Genomic DNA, 20,263 nt, shown 5'->3' with positions numbered 1-20,263 from the left:
GCAGGTCCGTTTGGTGTGTGTTTTGGTTGTCAATTCAGTCCTTATGCTATGTCTGTCCATGAGTCCAGTTTACAGTTCCCTTTCCCTTAATGTTTTGGTGTGAGTTTACCGCCCTGTGTCCATTCTGAGGCATGGTGCTCTACCTCCTTGCAGACGTAACAATTGCTCTCTGCTTATTCCTTGTATAGCGAAAAAAAACTGCAGATCATTGGCTGAAGACTGGAGTGGGTGTAGCTAGCCTACAGCTCATGAATATGCAGGACTAGTTCTGTATCTGGGTGCTACTAATAAAAATGCACTTTTCTCCCAAACTACTGCCCAGATACATACAGCAGACATATCACTGTAATCAGTGTGCCTGTAGCCATAAATTGTATCCTTACAAATTGCAGATGATAAGGATGATCTCAACATGTTCTGCTTGAGATAACACTATCATTGCCTGTAATAAAGAAAAAACACTGAGAACGAATACGGTTATGGTAAAATGAAGCACACCATGACTTTGTGGTGACATTCTCTGCTAGTTTGATATATTACACACCTACCTTCCCAGTGGAAAAATCAGAGTTGAATTCAAGATTGCAACATTCAAAATGGCTGATATTTCAGTTACAGGGCCTAACAGGTTTTCCCCTTTCCCCACAGCTTTTATGCAAAATTGGATCACCGTCTGCCAATTTGTTTTCATTCTATGAGGGCGTTTCAACAATTTTAAGACACCCTTTACGCCCAAAGAATAAGATTAACGTCATTTGTATTTTTTCTCAGTGTGAACACTGCAAAAACACCGACCTCGGCATTTAAATGCCAGAATTAAGTCATCAGCAGCTATCAGCATTCAGCTACCCAAGACACAACTATGCACTCTGGGAGATGAACGGGTTAACCCTTTAAGGATGCGGCCCTTTTTGTTTTCCATTTTTGGTTTTTCCTCCCCCCTTTCAAAAAATCATAACTCTTTTACATATCCATCAATGTAGATGGCTGAGGGCTTGTTTTTGTCAGACATTTCTTTTTCTTCAATGGTACTACTTAATGTACCATATAATGTACTGAAAATTCTGCCATCTTTCGGTGCGTCCTGTTTCTATGGCGTACACACTGTAACAAAAAAGACATGCTAACTTTATTCTATAATCCCCATAACTAACCATATATTATTATTTTTATATATAGAGTAGTCCCTTCTTTTAAATTCAGTTAGTTTATTCTATGAGTACTACCCACATATGGTGTTCTATATACACTATACTGGGAAACACCTTGAGAAAACCGCATTTGCCACCCCTGATGGTCTGTTCCAATACAAAAACATGCCATTCAGATTGCACAGGCGCCGGCTACTTTTCAGAAGTTAATGGACCGGATTTTGAGGCCACATCGTAACTATTCCGCTGTAAACCTGGAAAATGTGGTCATTTACAGTGCAGATTGCGAAAGTCACCTTTGCAAAGTACAGACGGTCTTGGATGCAACAGTAGATGCGGGCCTGGCCGTAAATCTGAAAAAATGCGCTTTAGGCTTGGAGGAAGCCAAATAACTTGGCTACATCATTGGCAGAGGTGTAATCAAACCATGGGTCAATAAAATGGACACCATACAGAGTTGGCCGAGACCTTTCACTAAGAAGCAGGTCAGAGCTTTTCTGGGCATCACAAGGTATTATCATAGGTTTGTGCCAAAGTTTGCCTCCATAGCTACATCATTGACTGACTTGACTAAAGGTCGGAGGTCAGTGATGGTAATGTGGTTTCCAGAGACAGAGAAGGCCTTTCAGAACCTGAAGTCCACTTGGTGTCAACAGCCAGTGCTAATCACCCCTGACTTCACCAAAGAGTTTATAGGGCAGACAGAAACTTCTGACACGGGTACGGGTGCAGGGTTATCCCATCGATAAATGGTGAAGAACATCTAATTATATATATTTAGGTCGGAAGCTTCGCTTGCCGAGAAAAATTACACCATCGTGGAACGGGAGTGTTTAGCAGTTAAGTGGTAAATGAAAGCATTAAAATACTATCTCCTGGGTAGAAAATTTGGTTGATTTCTGACCATGCCCCCTTAACCTGGATGAAGCAAAGCAAAGCGAAAAACGCAAGGATGCCAAGATGGTTCTTGTCACTACAGAACTTTAATTTTGCCCTTGAGTGTAGACCCGGCAAGTCTCAGGGTAATGCTGATGCCTTATCTAGGGTGCTCTGCATGGTGGCTAGAGTTGGCCAGCCCTCTGGTCTGGAGAAGAGGGGGGATATGTAGACATGTACAAGGAAAAGTACTGGAAGGAGTGTACATTTCACCCAAATGCTCAGCTTGGGTGAGATAAAACTCTATCACAGATCTTCCTTCTAAGTCCCAGTGAGCTCAATTGGGTCCACTGAGATAATCACTGGGACATTAAAGACTGCAAGTTCAGGTAGTCAGAGTCTGGCGTCAGCACATCTATGCTGGTGGGCTTCTGCTGTTTGCTGACCATTGCTGCATGTTAATAGTATGATCACTGCTGTTTAGTTAGCCCCTTGACAGTCAAGTGCTTGTTTTGTTGATTGCACAATGTCTATGTGCTACCAGTAGAAACCCTGCTTCCTATAAGGCTTCTTTCACATGGGTGTTGTGAATCTCGTCTGCCCGCATTGTGACCAAAAATTGCATGAATGAGAGAAAGTCGCAACCAAGTCGCTGCAAAATCTTGTGTTTTACTTTCAGTGATAGTGATTACAGTGCAGTAACCTCCAGTTAGGAGTTATTTCCAACTAATCAAAATTAATTGGATTTATTCACTTTTGCAGTGTCACATAATTTTGTTTTTTGTCCCAATTATGCAATCAATATTGGCCTCTCCCAACTTTACCTAAGGGCTGTCATTCTGACCTGCTATGTGTGCCTTGGAGCTCAGCTCTCTTGGACAGCCTCCCTGGTGAAACCTGTTCCGTGGGTGGTGACGCCGCTGTACCACTACCTGCAAACATAGCAGCAGGTACTGATGATATAGAACGCCAGGACGGTCCAGCTTTGGTGGTTTAACCCAGGCACAGCAGGTCAGCATGTTAACCCTTTACATCTTGGTTGTGACATAGTATTAGGACATTTTCACATGGGGCAGAATTATTATAAGATTTTTCTGCCACTGTAAATTCCGCAACAAAACCCGCAAGTCTCATTGAGGATTTTGATGCAGAATTGCAGTTGATTTAAGCCATTTGAATCATGCTTCAAAATCCTCACATAGACGTGTGAAAGCTCCGTTCACACGGGACAGTTCTGTGGCAATATAAAATGCAGTAAAAAGTACATTGGCGAAGCCATGTGTGTTTGTACTATGGGATTGTTCCCAGCAAGAGAAACCAAGTAATCCTATAGATATAATACCTTTTTAAGGCTAATGCAGCGTCTGAGGCGCGGGCCCACAGAAAGCGGGGTAGAGAAAGGCCTTGTCACAGGGCTGTCCCATCTCCTCCCCTGGGGGTAGCTCGGGAACCAACTAAAGTGCTGCTGGTGGAGATCACAGGGAAAGTAACTGGAGGTTACCTGTAGTCCAGTTGTCAGTTGTAACTCCACCGTTCCGTCATTTGCAGCAGATCTCCCAGATGTAATAAAATAGTCCACACACAGGATGGATGAGAATCGGGAATGGCCGGCTCTGTCCGTTTACTGCAAACTCTTGAGCTTAAATTCCAACAAATAGTCCTGGTACAGATATAACAAGCCAAAGTGGTGCAACAGGGAGGATTCTCAGGGTATTCGGACAATCCACAGTCCAAGTTATCTGTGTGATTCCCACTCTCTCTCTCTCTACTGTTTCTTCGTCTTCTCACTATGGAGTGATTGGCTTCACTCCCAGCACTCACCAGAAGTGCAGATGATTCCTGGGTTGGTTAAGCCCAGGCTGAGCATCAGGCCATCACTCGGCCTCCTCCATGCCTACTCCCCCCTACTTAACCCTACTTCACTCCTTGCATTCTTGCAAACACACACATATATATACACACACACACACACACACACGGCACAATCACATGACTAAAAACGATACACACAAAACGTTACATTTTCCAAACAGGACAGAACATACCAGACATTAACCTTTTAAGTCCTGCAAACATTCAATACACATAAATCTGATGCATAACACAAACAAGACACTGAGAAGACAATGTCACGAGACAGACATATAACATTATGGAGGGGCCCCATTTGGGGGTCAACAGCCCAGAGTGTTCTTTGTGCGATAGATGTCTCATACTTCCTATTTACGCATGAATCCCTTAAACAATTTAACCCTCTGTTGAAAGTGTCAAAAGTTGTTATGAATTTGTACTCCCAAATCTTTCCATGGCTTTGTGATTTGCCTTTAAGGCCTCATGTCCACGGGCGGGTTGGATTCCTGCCCACAGCCAGTGAGCCCTGCGTATCTGAATTTTCCTGCCGGCAGCGTCCATGGAGATCTCTTCACTTTCGGTTTTGTTGTACTGCACATGGTCCTCATGGCTCGTTGTCCAACATGCACAGTACGTTTTTTTTTGTTTTTTTTTAAATACTCCTGCTGTCCCGTGGATCCGTGGCACGTCCGCAATGTCAGCTGTGGGTGTGTCGGGTATTGGACGGCTTTCATTGACTTCAAATCGAACCTGCCCGTGGACATTGGGTCAAAGTATAATAACTTTCATGTGTTCTATGTTGTGTCCGTGTCGAGGGTTAGTCTGCACAAACAGACTGGTCAGGGATGTTGTCCGGTTCCAAATTGACCTAGGTATCAGATTGAGCGCTCTTTTGAGAGGCAAAGCATTGACCATTACACACGGTATATGGTGAAGCAATGAACTCTGTTTATTGTCTGTATCTCTTAGTTTTTATAGCCAGTCCCCCTCGTGGCTAAACAAGGAAAAACTCGTGATTTTACATACATCTTAAACTCATGACTTTTACATACACCTTAGACTTGTGATATATGACTGAGACAAACACATCTTTAAGAAATTGCTGATAATTCTCTTTTGTGGTTAAGCCATCTCTTGCTAAATTCCAGGACACCTGCTCTTGTGAACTTCCTGATTCCACTAGGTCAGTCTGCAGGCCTGTTTCTCAATAGTCATGAGTTCTGTTACACATGAAAATATATTTGCAATGTATTCATTTAGATAAGCAACATATATTAACTCCTTCAGCCCCTTTTGGCCCCTATCATCCGTGACTACAAAAGTGCTTGGCCACAGGGAATTCTGTCTTTCTCTGTTTAATCGTGTGGCGATGAGATCTCATCCTGGCTTTCAGTTTTTGTCCTGTTTCTCTGACATAAAGGCCCCCAACAGGACATTACCTGCACAGGATCAGATATACAACATCAGATGTGGAATATGTGAATGTCCCTGGGATCTTATAGTCCTGCTGTGTGTTGGGGATCCGTATCCTGTCCACGGTCAGTACATGTGAGCAAGTCCTACAGCTCCTAACATTACAGGGATACATTCCTATTTGTGTGTCGGAGGGCTATGCACTCCTAATTATAGAGTTTCTCAAATTTGGGGGTTGCCTGTACCACAACTGAAGCAACTGAAGCAAGATATCTATTTTTTTGTCTTTTACAGCACTTTTTCTGGATTTTCAGGGAAGGGCTTATATTTAAAGCCCTTCTTTGAAATCAATTGATGGGGTGCCAGCAGGAGAATCCACTACCGCAGCTTTCATGTGTGACAGCTGCGGTAGAGAATTGAAGAATTCCTCTGCTGCATCTGTCACAGATGTGGCAGATTTAGAAGCAGGGAATTCTTTTTACTAGCAGGGATGAAGGAAACATCTGCTGCATGTGGCAGATGTGTTCTTCATCCCCGCGGGTAACATGGCAGCAGGGGACAGGTAAGTTTATATTTTATTTTTAAATTTTTATTTTTTTTTACTCATAAATTTTTGTTTTTCAGGGAAGGGCTAAGATGTAAAGTCCTTCCATGAAAAACAATGCATGGGTGCCAGCAGACCATTGTTTTCAATGGAGCAGCCGGCAGCAGCTGCGGCTCCATTGAAAACACTGCGTGCATTCACTATGGTGCATGCATGTCCTATCTTTGCAGGCATACACCTGTAAAACACAAATATGTGCACACACCATAAGGAATGAATTGGGGCTAATAGACGCGTGCTTTTGTGCGTGGGTATGCACGTACAAAATACACGATCGTCTGAAGCCACTCTGAGACAGCAGTACCACAAAGGAGAGTCAGTTTGTTAACTATTTGCTAACTGTACAGCCTGTAAACCCCTTTAACCACTGCCCATGCTACTTTTGACAGCAGTTGTAAAGGGTCTTTATTCTGATGCATGCACCTTTTAACGTTGCTACCTCATCAGTGTAGTAGCCCAGAGTTGGGGTCCCACAGCATTTCTAGTATTATGTAATGTAAATCTATGTGTATATATGTATAAATGTGTATAATTATGGGTTTATGACTTTGAATGGTCAACAATGTGTTAATGTTTGGTGTTCTCACTACCTAGTACTGTATGACTGTACACGATTCACCCTAACCTGCTCCAATACCTGTCAGTCACCCCTTGCTAGTATAGGGATTGGCTAGTTAGCCTACCTTTAGTTTAGGATTGTAGACAGTAGAGGTATAAAGGATAGAGAGTGGGTGGGGTTAGACAGTAAGGTCCTGGAGTCCATGGAGAGTAGACAGCCAGAGATGGGGAGTTACAAGGAGAACATTTTTAACAAAGTCTTCTAAAGAGAGTCTATTCCAGGCCTGGAGAAAGTCTAGTCCAGAGGAACCTAAGATAGAGACCGGGGAGGAAGAAGGCGACCATCTACTCTAGCCAGTGGTGTGGGAAGTAACATCTAAAGTGTGAGTACTATACCAAGTTCTGATGCAGAGTTGGCAGAGGAATGAAAAGGACAGAGAGGGAGAGAGAAGAGAGAGACAGAGGGAGAAGAGAAATCGAGTCAGTAATCCCAGGGTCAAGTAATAGTCAAAGCCTGGGAGGAAAAGCTGGAATCTAATGTCAGATTCCCAAGAAAAGATTCAGCAACATTTGGTGTCTGCAAGTGTAATTAAAGTCTATGACCTACTGTAGTGGCCCAGTACATGCTTTCCTGCCCCCCTCCATAATGTCATACATGTAATGTCTTGTCTTGATGCACTGTGCAAAATGTCTTGTCGTTCTGTTGTGTGTATTGCACTGCTGCAGCATGTGATGGGTTAATGACTGCAAAATATGAGCTGTCTGCCTGTGAATGCTTAAATTCTATCTTTTCACATGGTATGAGAGGGGGTATAAATGTGAGTGCTTGATAGCGGGAAAAGGTCTTCCATCTTGAGTCCTACCAAAGAGCGAATACAGAGGCACATGGGGGCACCTTCACCCCTCATGTGTTGAAGATGGAAGAAGAGGAGAGGTTTTCCCGGAATGTATGTCCTCAGTTTCAATTCTAAGTGAGCCTCAAAAAAAGAGAGAGAGAGAGTGAGCAGAGAGCAAGTCTAGTCTGTCAAGGCCTAGTGCAGAGGTATGCAATCATTTGTCTTACACACACGCGTGTTCTGAAGTCTGGGACTGCCAGTGGAGGTACTGTTCTGTCAGAGTGTCTGGAGTGACCTAACCCCTTTCCTCCTCTGAAGTGTTTCCCTTCCAGGAGCGGTACCTGACAGATAGCGTGGACAGCAGGACCAGTGTCATCCTGAGTTTCCTCCCTGACCTCAAATCCTCTGTTTTACCTGCACTAGTATAGCTTGTGAATTTATGCCTTGTACTACTAAAAAAAAGTTTCCAGTAAAGTTATTTCCAGACCCTGATCGTTCCTGGGGACCTGAGGTACTTAAACTGTCTGTGGCTCATTTATTTGCCCGCCAATGGAGGGTACCGGGATGGTGGCGTCACACGTGACAAATTCTTCTGCACCTGTTACCCTCTTTATTGGGCATCCCCATGCCAGGGGTGTCTGGAAGAGGCCTTGCATTGCCCTGGCCTTGGCTACATGTTTCCCTCTGGGAGGGAGCCTGGTAAGTGCCGCTGTGACAAGCCAACACTTTACCCTCCCAGCTCCTCAGCGTATGTCATGCGTCTGGGGTTACTCTATGAGACGCTGTATTACCTCAAGTGAATATAATGCAAACGATGTAACTACTGAGCAACCAAGGACTCTGTCTCCTTACAAATAAAAGCATATAAGTTGTTTTCACCATCTACAGTCTGATGTCTCTTCTCATCACCGACAACCTGCACTGAGGTACCACACTAACGCTTCAGGAACAAGGACTGCTGCGTCTGTTATTGTTTAGTTATCCTTTTTTTGTATTTTTAGCTTTTATCTGGAATGGGTCCCTACCCATATATGGACTGGCGTTACGACAAAGTAACATCTTACCCTATCAAATTCCGCAACTACCTATATTTATGTTTATTTTTTATTAGTTTATTTGTAGAGATGAGCGAGCGTACTCGGAAAAGCACTACTCGCTCGAGTAATGTGCTTTATCCGAGTATTGCTGTGCTCGTCCCTGAAGATTCGGGTGCCGCTGCGGCTGACAGGTGAGTCGCAGCGGGGAGCAGGGGAGAGCGGGCGGGAGAGAGGGAGAGAAAGATCTCCCCTCCGTTCCTCCCCGCTCTCCCCTGCAGCTCCCCGCCCGTGCCGGCACCCGAATCTTCAGGGACGAGCACAGCGATACTCGGATAAAGCAAATTACTCGAGCGAGTAGTGCTTTTCCGAGTACGCTCGCTCATCTCTATTTATTTGTTGTTTTTACCTCTGCTGTAGTCTGACCCCAAGACTGCCATTTAGTTTTACTACTTTGCCAGAAGAAGCAGAAAAGCCACTGTGACTACCATTTCATTTCGCCCCTCTCTACTCAGTACCTCCTACGTCTGGGTCGGTCACTGCATCAGTATGACACAGGCTTCCTGCACCAGGTGAAGCAGGTGCTCAGCTGCCGGAAGATAGCCTGGAACTTGCTCTAACAGCAAGAAACGTCTGATCCTTACTGCTTAACCCTTTACACGCCACAGTCAAAGTGACCATGACACGTAAAGGGCTGACAAAGGGAGATGGCTACCTCTGTCACCCTCCTGACCCTGCAATATGATCTTGGGGTCCGATGGGTTGCTATCTTTAAAAAAAAAAAGTGGTTTTAAGATACAAAAATAACAAAACATAAAAAAGTACATGAACTCAGTATCACTGGAGTCTTGCTGACCCCGAGAATAATGTTATCATGTTATTTACTCTGTATGCTGAACATCGTAAAAATGAAATCCAAAAAACCAATAAGTAAATAAGAGTAAATAAGTAAATAAGTAGATAAGTAAATAATGAGAGTTGTGGGGTGATTAGATGAATGGTCTTGTCACCTGAGGTCCTAAAAGTGGTTTCACCTTTGGCCTATAAAAAGGCTCTTAGGGTGAAGTCACACGAACGTATATCGGCTCGGTTTTCACGCCGAGCCGATATACGTGGTCCTCATCTGCAGGGGGGGGGGATGGAAGAGCCAGGAGCAGGAACTGAGCTCCCTCTGCCTCCTCTCCGCCCCTCTGCACTATTTGCAATGAAAGGAGGTGGGACGGGGGCAGGGCTAAGTTTCGAGAATTAGCCATGCCCCGTCCCGCCTCTTCCCATTGCAAATAGTGCAGAGGGGTGGAGAGGAGACAGAGAGGAGGAGGGAGCTTAGTTCCTGCTACTGGCTCTTCCATCCTCCCCCCTCTGCAGATGAGGACCACGTATATCGGCTCGGCGTGAAAACCGAGCCGATATACGTTCGTGTGAATGCACCCTAAAAAATAATAAAAGTTAAATACATTATCTGTACCCCAAAATGATGTGATTAAAAAAGCAACATGTAACACAAAAACAAGCCCTTATACAGGTATGTCGATGGAAAAATGTAAAAATTATGGCTCCTGGAATGCGACGATGAAGAAAACTGAGAAACTAGTTGGTCCTTAAGGTGCAAACAGGCTGCAGTACTAAGGGGTTAAAGGGCTGTCTCACGCAGGTCTTACCTGTCCTGCAGAATGTCTAGCCGAGACTCAGTGCCACGCATGCATGTAAAACCTGTCTTGAGTCAATCCCTTTATTAACCCTTTTTAAAGCGTGCATCAGAAATAGCTGTTAAGTGGTCATCAGATAAATGGATCCCGGCTCTGATATTTTTTGGACCTAAAGATTCTAAGAGATTATAAGGGGTTAATTGCGGTAGAGGTGGATGCGCTGCTCAGGTATAGAAGATGTCCAGACTTTGCGGACTTTTCCTATTGATGACCTATCCTAACTTCTCTCAAGTCTGTAGCAAAGAATTGTCAGGCTGAAGATTTAAAATCTGCAGGAAGTTAATTCTGCACAGAAGGACAAGATTAGTTATTTTGATGCAATGATTAGAATTAAAGGGGTTTAATCGTTATTTTGCTTTTTTATGTAGTGATTACGTTTTATTTACGTAGAAACAAAAACTGCTTTCGGGTGTATTCACATGAATGTATATCGGCTCGGTTTTCACGCCAAGCCGATATACGTTGTCCTCATCTGCAGGGGGGGGGAGGATGGAAGAGCCAGGAGCAGGAACTGAGCCCCCGCCCCCTCTCTGCCTCCTCTCCACCCCTCTGCACTATTTGCAATGGGGAGAGGCGGAACGGGGTGGGGCTAATTCTCAGAACTTAGCCCTGCCCCCTACCCGCCTCCTTTCATTGCAAATAGTGCAGAGGGGCGGAGAGGAGGCAGAGAGGGGGAGGGAGCTCAGTTCCTGCTCCTGGCTCTTCCATCCCCCCCCCCCCCTGCAGATGAAGACGCCGTATATCGGCTCGGCGTGAAAACCAAGCCGATATACGTTCGTGTGAATGCAGCCTTAAACAGACCGAATCCAAAGACAAGCGAGGCATTACGGTGGCCTCAGCATATACTTGGCATGTTTTAACACTATAATCTCCTGTAATGAGAGGCTTACTGCCAGAAGACAAACTCACTTTTAAGGCATTTTTGAAAATCGTTATGTGTGAACATGTGAAACCCTCTAACTCTGCAATAAACTCTACCATAAATTGGGAAACGTAAGGAAAATGACAAGCACAGAGCGTGCATGGCCATATAAAGAACTTTGCATAAACCAGTTGTCACATTGTGCTCCTTGTACCTGTACTACTATGTACTTCCAGGAGTTCACTGCTGTAGGTGTGGCTAATTTGGAGAACCAGCCAATCACCACGGGTCTGTGCACATAAGTATCAGCTAGAGGGTGCAGGTTATTAGCCATTCTCTCTCAGAACTCTGGTGATTGGAGGCATGCATGCTGTCAGGTTAGTTTGTGCTGGTCTCCCACACTCTGCCTTAAGATAATTTTGACACCTGATTCCCTTGTTTGCATGTCCTGTGGCTCCTTCACCATTACTGCTCTGTCAGGTGTGTTTCCAGACATTGGCTGCCCTTTATACTTTCATATGGGTGATTGGCTGGCGCCTTGGCCCCTGCTCCGTCGCGTGGGGGGTGATTGGCTGGCGCCTTGGCCCCTGCTCCGTCGCGTGGGGGGTGATTGGCTGGCGCCTTGGCCCCTGCTCCGTCGCGTGGGGGGTGATTGGCTGGCGCCTTGGCCCCTGCTCCGTCGCGTGGGGGGGGGGGGGGCTGATTGGCTGGCGCCTTGGCCCCTGCTCCGTCGCGTGGGGGGGGGGGGCTGATTGGCTGGCGCCTTGGCCCCTGCTCCGTCGCGTGGGGGGGGGGGGGGGGGCTGATTGGCTGGCGCCTTGGCCCCTGCTCCGTCGCGTGGGGGGGGGGGGGGGGGCTGATTGGCTGGCGCCTTGGCCCCTGCTCCGTCGCGTGGGGGGGGGGGGGGGCTGATTGGCTGGCGCCTTGGCCCCTGCTCCGTCGCGTGGGGGGGGGGGGGGGCTGATTGGCTGGCGCCTTGGCCCCTGCTCCGTCGCGTGGGGGGGGGGGGGCTGATTGGCTGGCGCCTTGGCCCCTGCTCCGTCGCGTGGGGGGGGGGGGGCTGATTGGCTGGCGCCTTGGCCCCTGCTCCGTCGCGTGGGGGGGGGGGGGGGGGCTGATTGGCTGGCGCCTTGGCCCCTGCTCCGTCGCGTGGGGGGGGGGGGGGGCTGATTGGCTGGCGCCTTGGCCCCTGCTCCGTCGCGTGGGGGGGGGGAGGGGGGCTGATTGGCTGGCGCCTTGGCCCCTGCTCCGTCGCGTGGGGGGGGGGGGGCTGATTGGCTGGCGCCTTGGCCCCTGCTCCGTCGCGTGGGGGGGGGGGGGCTGATTGGCTGGCGCCTTGGCCCCTGCTCCGTCGCGTGGGGGGGGGGGGGGGGCTGATTGGCTGGCGCCTTGGCCCCTGCTCCGTCGCGTGGGGGGGGGGGGGGGGGCTGATTGGCTGGCGCCTTGGCCCCTGCTCCGTCGCGTGGGGGGGGGGGGGGGCTGATTGGCTGGCGCCTTGGCCCCTGCTCCGTCGCGTGGGGGGGGGGGGGGCTGATTGGCTGGGCCTTGGCCCCTGCTCCGTCGCGTGGGGGGGGGGGGGGCTGATTGGCTGGCGCCTTGGCCCCTGCTCCGTCGCGTGGGGGGGGGGGGCTGATTGGCTGGCGCCTTGGCCCCTGCTCCGTCGCGTGGGGGGGGGGCTGATTGGCTGGCGCCTTGGCCCCTGCTCCGTCGCGTGGGGGGGGGGCTGATTGGCTGGCGTCTTGGCCCCTGCTCCGTCGCGTGGGGGGGGGGGGGGAGGGCTGATTGGCTGGCTGGCGCCTTAGCCCCTTGGCCCCTGCTCCATCGCGTGGGGGCTGGCTGGCGCCTTGGCCCCTGCTCCGTCGTGTGTGGGGGGGGGGGGGGGCTGATTGGCTGGCTGGCGCCTTGGCCCCTGCTCCGTCGCGTGGGGGGGGGGGGGGGGGGGGGGAAATCAGTCTGCATCTGGGATCAGTGCCAGCAGAGGAGCAGCGGCACTTCAACCAGGAGGAGGGGGTGAGTATATGGGTTTCAGCAGGGGCGTACCTAAAGGCTAAGGGGCCCGAGTGCAAAAGTCCAGCTGGGTCTCCTCCATGTGTACCTAAACCGTGCTAATTTACAAACATGATGTAGCTCCTTGGCGTAAGCCTTCTCATCAGGACTCCTTTCCTTGACTACATAAAAATCTGTTGGTAATGTCTTGGGCTGCTTTCACACGGCCGCAAAAATTGCGAGTTGCAAGACGCACAAATCGCACATGAATATGAACCCCATTCTGTTAAATGGCAGTATTATATGCCATACTGCAGGAGCAATCAAAGCATCGCATGTTAAAGTTCCCCAGGGGGACTTTAAAGTAAAGTCATAAGTTTTTTTTTTTTTTTTTTTTTACAATTAAAAAAAACTTAAAGTTTAAATTGCCCTCCTTTTGCCATATCTATTAAAAAAATCTAAATCGTAAAATACATATTTGATATCGCCGCATCCGTAAAAGTCCAATCTATCAAAGTAGTTTTCCCGCACGGTGAACGTTGTCCGGAAAAAAAAATAAAGAGTGCCAGAAATGCACTCTTAGTTACCCTGTCTGCCAGAAAAAACGCAATAAAAAGCGATCAAAGTCGTATTTACTCCAAATTGATACTATCGGAAACTACAGGACATCCCGCAAAAAATGAGCCCTTGCACAACTACGTCGACGGAAAAATAAAGTTATTGCACGCACAAAATGACCGCAGAAAATAATTGAAAAAAAAATAAATGTCTTTGAAAAAAAGACTAGTGCAGTAAGAAAAACCTATACAAGTTTGGTATCGTACTAATCGTACCGACCCATAGAATAAAGTTATGACGCTTTTGTTGCAGTTCGTGCGCCGTAGAAACAAGACGCACTGAAAGATGGTGAAATTTCGTTGTTTTTGTTTTTTTTTTTTTTTAACTCCACTTAGAACTTTTTAAAAGTTTTTCAGTACATTATATAGTGCTTTAAGGCCGGCTGCACACGGCCGTGACGGGTTCCGTCGCGGAATTCCGCGGCGGAGCCCATCATGGCGCCCCCCCGAGACCCCAATACTTCCGGAGCCTTCTGTCCCGCATGATGCTTCGGCGCGCATGCGCAATAGAACGCGTGACGCGCCGGCCGCATCATTTGACATGCCCACAGCGTCACATGATGTGCAGGCCGCGTCATGACGCAGCGGGCGGGGAAGCAGTTTCACGCTACAGCGGAAGATAGCGTGATGGATTGCTTCCATTGACTGCAATGGAAGCCGTCCGCGCATACACCCACGGCAAATAGAGCATGCCGCCAGTGAGGACGGGTGATTTAACGTAAGCATTGTGCTATTAGGTTCAATAGAACCATATAGCTGCGGGCAACGCTGCGGATTTTCGGCACGTATTATGCGGCGGAAATCCATCTGTGGGAAGGAGCCCTTAATAGCAAGATTGAAAAATACAACTTGTCCTGCACAATATAAATAAAGGAGTTGTGTGTTTTTGTTTTGTTTTTTTCCCTTGAAGGGGGGAGGAAAAAATGAAAATGGAAAAAGAAAAAATGGGCCGTGTCATTTAGGGGGTTAAAGACCACATGTGGTTTTTAAGCTGAACGCAGGTTTCTGATGTTTTTCAGTTATGTGTAAAGTATATAATTATATATGTACAGCTGGTACAACCTGGGTATACCGTATATAAGTATATACAACCTGGGTATACCGTATATAAGTCTATACATCTCCTGTATACAGTGATATCAGCCATGCTGGTGTAAGGCTGGTCTCACATCTGTGTTGGGACCTCTGGACGGAGATTCCAGCACAGATCTGGCACCAAATATGGAGTCCTTCCAGCGCTATACGGTTCTGTTTACCATTTTTGCATGGTTCTTTGCGTTACCCAGGAAACGCCACGTGGAGGTAACCATGTTTATGGTGGAGGTTTCCTTTATATAAAATGACATCAGAAAGTGAGAGAATTAGATTCCGGCTGACAGCTCCGGTAATGCACACATTGTGCATGTTGAATATAGCGGGGCCCCTAGGCCCCCTCAGCGCAAGGGTCGGGTCGCCATTGCAACCCCTGCTTCCCCTCACGGTATGCCAGTGGGTCTCAGGGTGGTGCTCTTACTACTGGGGCTGATATAGGGGATACTATTTGTAATAGTGTCCCCTATATTGGCCCCAGTAGTTAATAGCTTTACTGTTGGGGCCACTGGGGCTCACAAATTACTGTGGGGGTCACTATTACTGTTGGGACTGCTGTGGGGGTTACTATTACTGCTGTGGTATGATTACACATGGCAGAAATGCTGCAGAATGTCCTCAGCAGAAATTTCCATGACAAATTCTGCAGCATTCCTGTATTCAAAATCTGCACCCTGTCTATTTTGAAACAGCCCTGTCCTTTTTATAACAGGTAAAATCATATGTCGTGATAAGCCGCGCCCCCTGATGTGTTGTCAATTTGTGATAAAGTGAATTTTGGGTTGCAGTTTTTTCACTCTATCTCTAAAAGGTTCGTCATCACTGCCTTAGTCCCTTCTCCATTGGATGGGCATGATATCTGACTGACACCTTAGTCCCTTACATCTGTGGGTGTGGATGTTTTAACTATGTATTTTTCTGTAAATGTGTACATGCATGAGGTTCAGGGTGGGATTCCCCTGTGTCTGTAGGTAAACAATTGTGTACCTCCAATAGTAACCTACAATTTACAGCTAGAGGTACTAAGAAAAACCACAAAGAAATGCCATCATAACCTACCCAAGGATGACTGTCTGAATACCATATGCTGCATCCTTCCCTTCTGTGTTCTTGGCAACCTCCAAATTTGAGGGACTTTCACACCAATTGAGTGATTACAAAACTGTCACATTCCACAACAGTGGACTGATTAAGTATTTATTTCTCTGCTCGTCAGGTAGTATTTCAATTGCATATTATTCTCGCTATGTCTGTGCCTTTTCGTGTCTACATTTGTATTTATATATGCCCCGTCCAGACAGGTTTCATTATGCCTGAAGAAGGATCCTGAGAGGTCTGAAAGCTCGCTATAACATCATATATATTTATTAGCCATTAAAATGTATCATATGTACAGGATTACTTGGTTTCTCTTATTGAAGTGTGCAGACACCTGGTGTGAACAAGGTCTTGTTCTTATTCAGTGTCTGTAGCTGTGCAGACACCTGCTGGTATGTCCTTATCTGGTGCCTATTCCTATCTAAAGCGAGACAGGTGTTCCTTAGGTTTTTATGCGGGGCCGTTCTTATTGGGACTATGACCCTGTTTGTAGGCAGGGTTTCCCCTGTGGCTTAGTTATCTTGTTAGTGTAGGGACTCACAGGGTAATGAGGACTCTTGACGTTGGCTTGTGAGCTTATGTAATTTGTACAAAATACTAACCAATATCTCACACTTAATATACCCAGCTGCCTTGTGTTAGTATATTGGTAAGTATTTGTCTAACTGGTGTGGTGTATGGTCTGATGCCCTGCTTTCCCTGCATGTTCAGTCTGTTTGGTGTAACCTCTGTTATTCTTAGGTGATAGGATATTTGGTTTGTTAGGTGTAAATGGTGTCCGATTGTGTGTGCATACACTTCCCCTTTTGTCATAAATATACTATATTCATGTAAATTGCTGTCCATATGGCCGGCACTGAGAATAACGCTAGTACTACATGGGACAATTAAATTTGTAATGTACCATAGCTTATCAGGCTCACTCCACTCCAACTGCAATTTTTTTTTTATTTACTTAATTTACTGATAACATCTGTACAGACACTTCAGTTCACTGAGTTATCAGGTTACATGTTGACTACAGATGTTGATGGAGGGAGGAGGAGTAAGAAGACCTGGAGAGAGGCACATGCCTACAAAGATACTGTTTTTACTTCTGAGGGTGTGCTACAGATAGGTAGGGAGAGCAGGATCTCCCCTTCTCTGTGTGCTATGTATGGGAGTCATCATGACAAGAAGTCTTCTGCTCCCTCTACATCTTGCCTCTCTATAAACCTCTGGGGGCAGCTGGAATCTGCTCTGTGAAGCTGAAAATCTGTATCCTCTCTGCTGCAGGATTTAGTAGTTCATGAACATGTGGTAGAACTATCAAAGGAGGGGGAGTTGAAAGCAAGGAGTGAAGAGGAGAAAAGTAAAAAATTATGTAAATGAAACCAACTTAGCTTTTTCTCCTTGGTGTGGAAGCGGATGTAGGAAATCTTTTGTGTGTAAACCTTAGACCTATGAGAGATATGGTGGTGGGCATATCGGATCTATGGCAGTCACTAACAGATTTTATCAAGTCGATATATTCAACTTCATGGAAGGGGCAGAAAGCTTTTTTTTTTTTTTTTTTTTTCAGGGGTGTTTGTTTTTTACTCACCAAAAAGACAGCCAAGCGGGAATTCAACCATTTAATACTCAGCCATTTTTTTTTCACTGACTGACTCGACACTAATTCTCTAACTTCCCGATGTCGTACAAACTTGAAATTTGGCACAACCATTCCTTAGGTCCAAAATTGGAAAAGTAAAGGTCACAACTCGATTTATTCAATTCTAAGTGTGAAAAACTGAAAATCCACAACACATTAGATAGTTTGCCCTGTGGAGCGGTTTGATAAAATGCCTGCCCTATCGCAATATGATTTAATGCTATAGCATTACATCATACTGTAGGAGCGATTATCAAAGCATCGCTAGTTGTTGTGCCCTGTGGGGACTAATAAAAGGTGAAAATCAGAATAAAGCTTTACCAAATATTTAAAAAAAATAAAGGTTAAAGAAAAAATAACAACTTTTTCTATATTTATAATAAAAGAATCTAAAACAAAAATACATTTTTGGTATTGCTGCGTCTGTAAAACTCCAATCTATCAGTGACACATTATTTACTGCGCATGATGAACGTGGTCTGAAAAGAAAATAAAATATGCCAGAAATGCACTTTTGGTCACCCAGTCTCCCAGAAAAAAAATGCAATAAAAAGCGATCAAAGTCAGATGTATATGAAAAATGGTACCAACATAAATTACAGGATATGCCCACAAAAAATGAGCGCTCTCACAACTGTCGACAGAAAAAAATAGACTACTGCACGCAGAAAATGGCGGCAGAAAATAATTAAAAAAAATTAAATGCCTTTGAAAAAAAATAAAAAGTAATACAGCAAATTAAGGTTTTTTTTTAGCATCGTAGCAATCACACTGACCCATAAAATAAAGTTTTCATGTCGTTTTTGGTGTAGTTTGTGTGACATAGAAACAAGACACACTGAAAGATGGCGGAATGTCGTGGGGTTTTTTTCTCCATTTTACTCGACTTAGAATTTTTTTTTTAAAGTTTCAGTACATCATATGGTACATTAATTAGTACCATTGAAAAAATGCAACTCATCCCGCAAAAAAAACAAGCCCTCAGCCATTTACGTCGAGATAAATAGAGGAGTTACGATTTTTAAAAAGGGGGGGGGGGATATTGGGAAGGCCACATCATTAAGGGTTAAAAGACTGAGGCAAAGTGGAAAACTGTTCTGTGGTCAGATTAATAAAAATTTTAAATTTTTTTTTTTTTTTTGGAAACCAGACACTCCATTCTGCTTACTCTAGAGGTGAGGGGCCATCCAGCTTGATATCAGCACATAGTGCAAATGCCTGCATCTCTGATAGTATGGGGTTGCATTAATACCTATGGCATCGGCAGCTGACACATGTTGAAAGGCACTATCCATGCTTAGCAGTATATAGGGGTTTTAGAACATATGCTCCCATCCAGATAACGTCCCTTTCAGGGAAGGCCTTGTATATTTCAGTAAGACAATGCTAAACCACACTTCATCCATCAGAATAGCATGTATAGTGGCCCAGAACACCATCCTGGTCCCCTCCATAAATGTCATACATGTTTTGTCTTATGTAGATGTTCTGTGCAACCTTGTCCTGTTACATCCAGTGTGTGTTGCAGTGAGGGGACCGAGCACAGGGTGAGTGTCCAGCTCTTCGTGCCGGGCCTTAATGCAGCAAAAATGCGGTGATAGGCCACGCCACAAGCCATGCCCCCTTTTAATCATGGCCAGTGGTTTTTCGTGACAAAGGTGGCAACCCTAGGTGCTTCAGAGGGTAACAGTAATAAAATCACTGCCTGCATGTAGATGTACACTTTGTCTTGTCATGTGGTACAGGTGAGGTTATAAATGTGTGTTTGAGAGCGGCAAGAGATCCACCTTTCCTGCGACAGTGCTCACACGGAAGCACCTTCAGCTTCCATGTAGGTGAAGATGGAGGAAGAGGAGCAAAATCCTGTAGCGTTTGGAGTGGATGTGAGAGGAGTGAGTCCCGTCATCAGAGAGCCTTTCAAAAAGTTCTAAACAAGGTACCAGTTCACACTACAGGCATTTCTCTGCAGCCGTCCATAGTTAGGATCACCGCAGAGAGGTACTTCACTGGACACCCACGCATCTGCCATGCGAGGGGGTTTATTGGCTAATCCTTTTTTAATAACTGTCTGCTGAGTGAACCCTACCCACCCCCTTACTCCTTTGGACTGCTCCCAGTGCAGGAGCAGGCCATACAAATAATGTGGACTGTAGGATCGTATTCATCCCGTGTATCCTCGCTACCTCTGAGCTTTAGCCTGCTAACATTTTACAGTGAATTGTATCTGCATTACCTGTTATAAAAAGTTTATCTAAAGTTATACCAGCCCTAACTGTTCCTATAGACCCAAAGTCCTATATACAAGTCTCTGTCCATTTCTCCACCACGTAGCATACCAGTGTGTGGGAACAGTGGCGTCACGAATGATAAGTGCTACTACTCCCCATCCCATTTATTGGCAGCATTCCCTTTCATAGAGGTGTCGAAGCTGGCCTACAGTCCCACTTTGGCCTTGGCTGCATTTCATCCCTCTGGGACCAGAGCCTGGTAAGTGCTGCCATGACAAAACGGCACTCATCCCTCCCAGCTCTTCATGTTAGCCAGGTGCCCAGGGTCACCCCTCTGGAGTGTTGCGCATGGCTTCACAGACGAGTCTGGGGCTGAACCGGCCACCTGCAGTCCAGACCCTTCACTAATAGGGAACATTTGATGCATTATAAAATACAAAATCTGGCACATATGACCCAGGACTGCTGTGCAGTGAGAAACCTACATCTGACAAGAATAGGGACAACATTCCTCTCCCAAAACCACCGCTAGGTAGTTGGCGCTTGTGCAGAGCATTTAGATGGGGAAGTCACTTTCCAGCTTCTCACTCAGCGCTTTACATAAAAACGTTTTCAGTCAGCGATCCAGCAATGATTTTTATGCTGAACATGAGACCAATAAACTGTAATCAAATAGTGGCTGTGCATTTAGATGTGACAAATTTTATTAAAACAAACAAAC

The 20,263-nt window shown here is 46.1% G+C and overlaps 1 protein-coding gene across 3 annotated transcripts in view; it reads left to right on the top strand.

The window, feature by feature from the left end:
* Positions 1 to 2,951: 2,951 nt before the first annotated feature.
* LOC136626360 (cationic trypsin-3-like) overlaps positions 2,952 to 20,263 on the top strand; it is a 39,402-nt gene continuing 22,090 nt past the window's right edge. The window contains exon 1 of one of the 3 annotated variants that reach the window (XM_066601346.1): positions 2,952 to 3,038. The gene's annotated coding sequence lies outside the window, so the exon portion shown is untranslated. Of the gene's footprint in view, positions 3,039 to 11,230; positions 11,269 to 19,123; positions 19,251 to 20,263 lie in introns of those variants that run through there. The other 2 variants (XM_066601347.1, XM_066601348.1) reach the window with 2 other exon arrangements.

Source organism: Eleutherodactylus coqui, chromosome 4, assembly GCF_035609145.1.
Source record: "Eleutherodactylus coqui strain aEleCoq1 chromosome 4, aEleCoq1.hap1, whole genome shotgun sequence".
NCBI lineage: Eukaryota > Metazoa > Chordata > Amphibia > Anura > Eleutherodactylidae > Eleutherodactylus > Eleutherodactylus coqui.
This window is presented reverse-complemented; position numbering and strand designations above follow the sequence as displayed.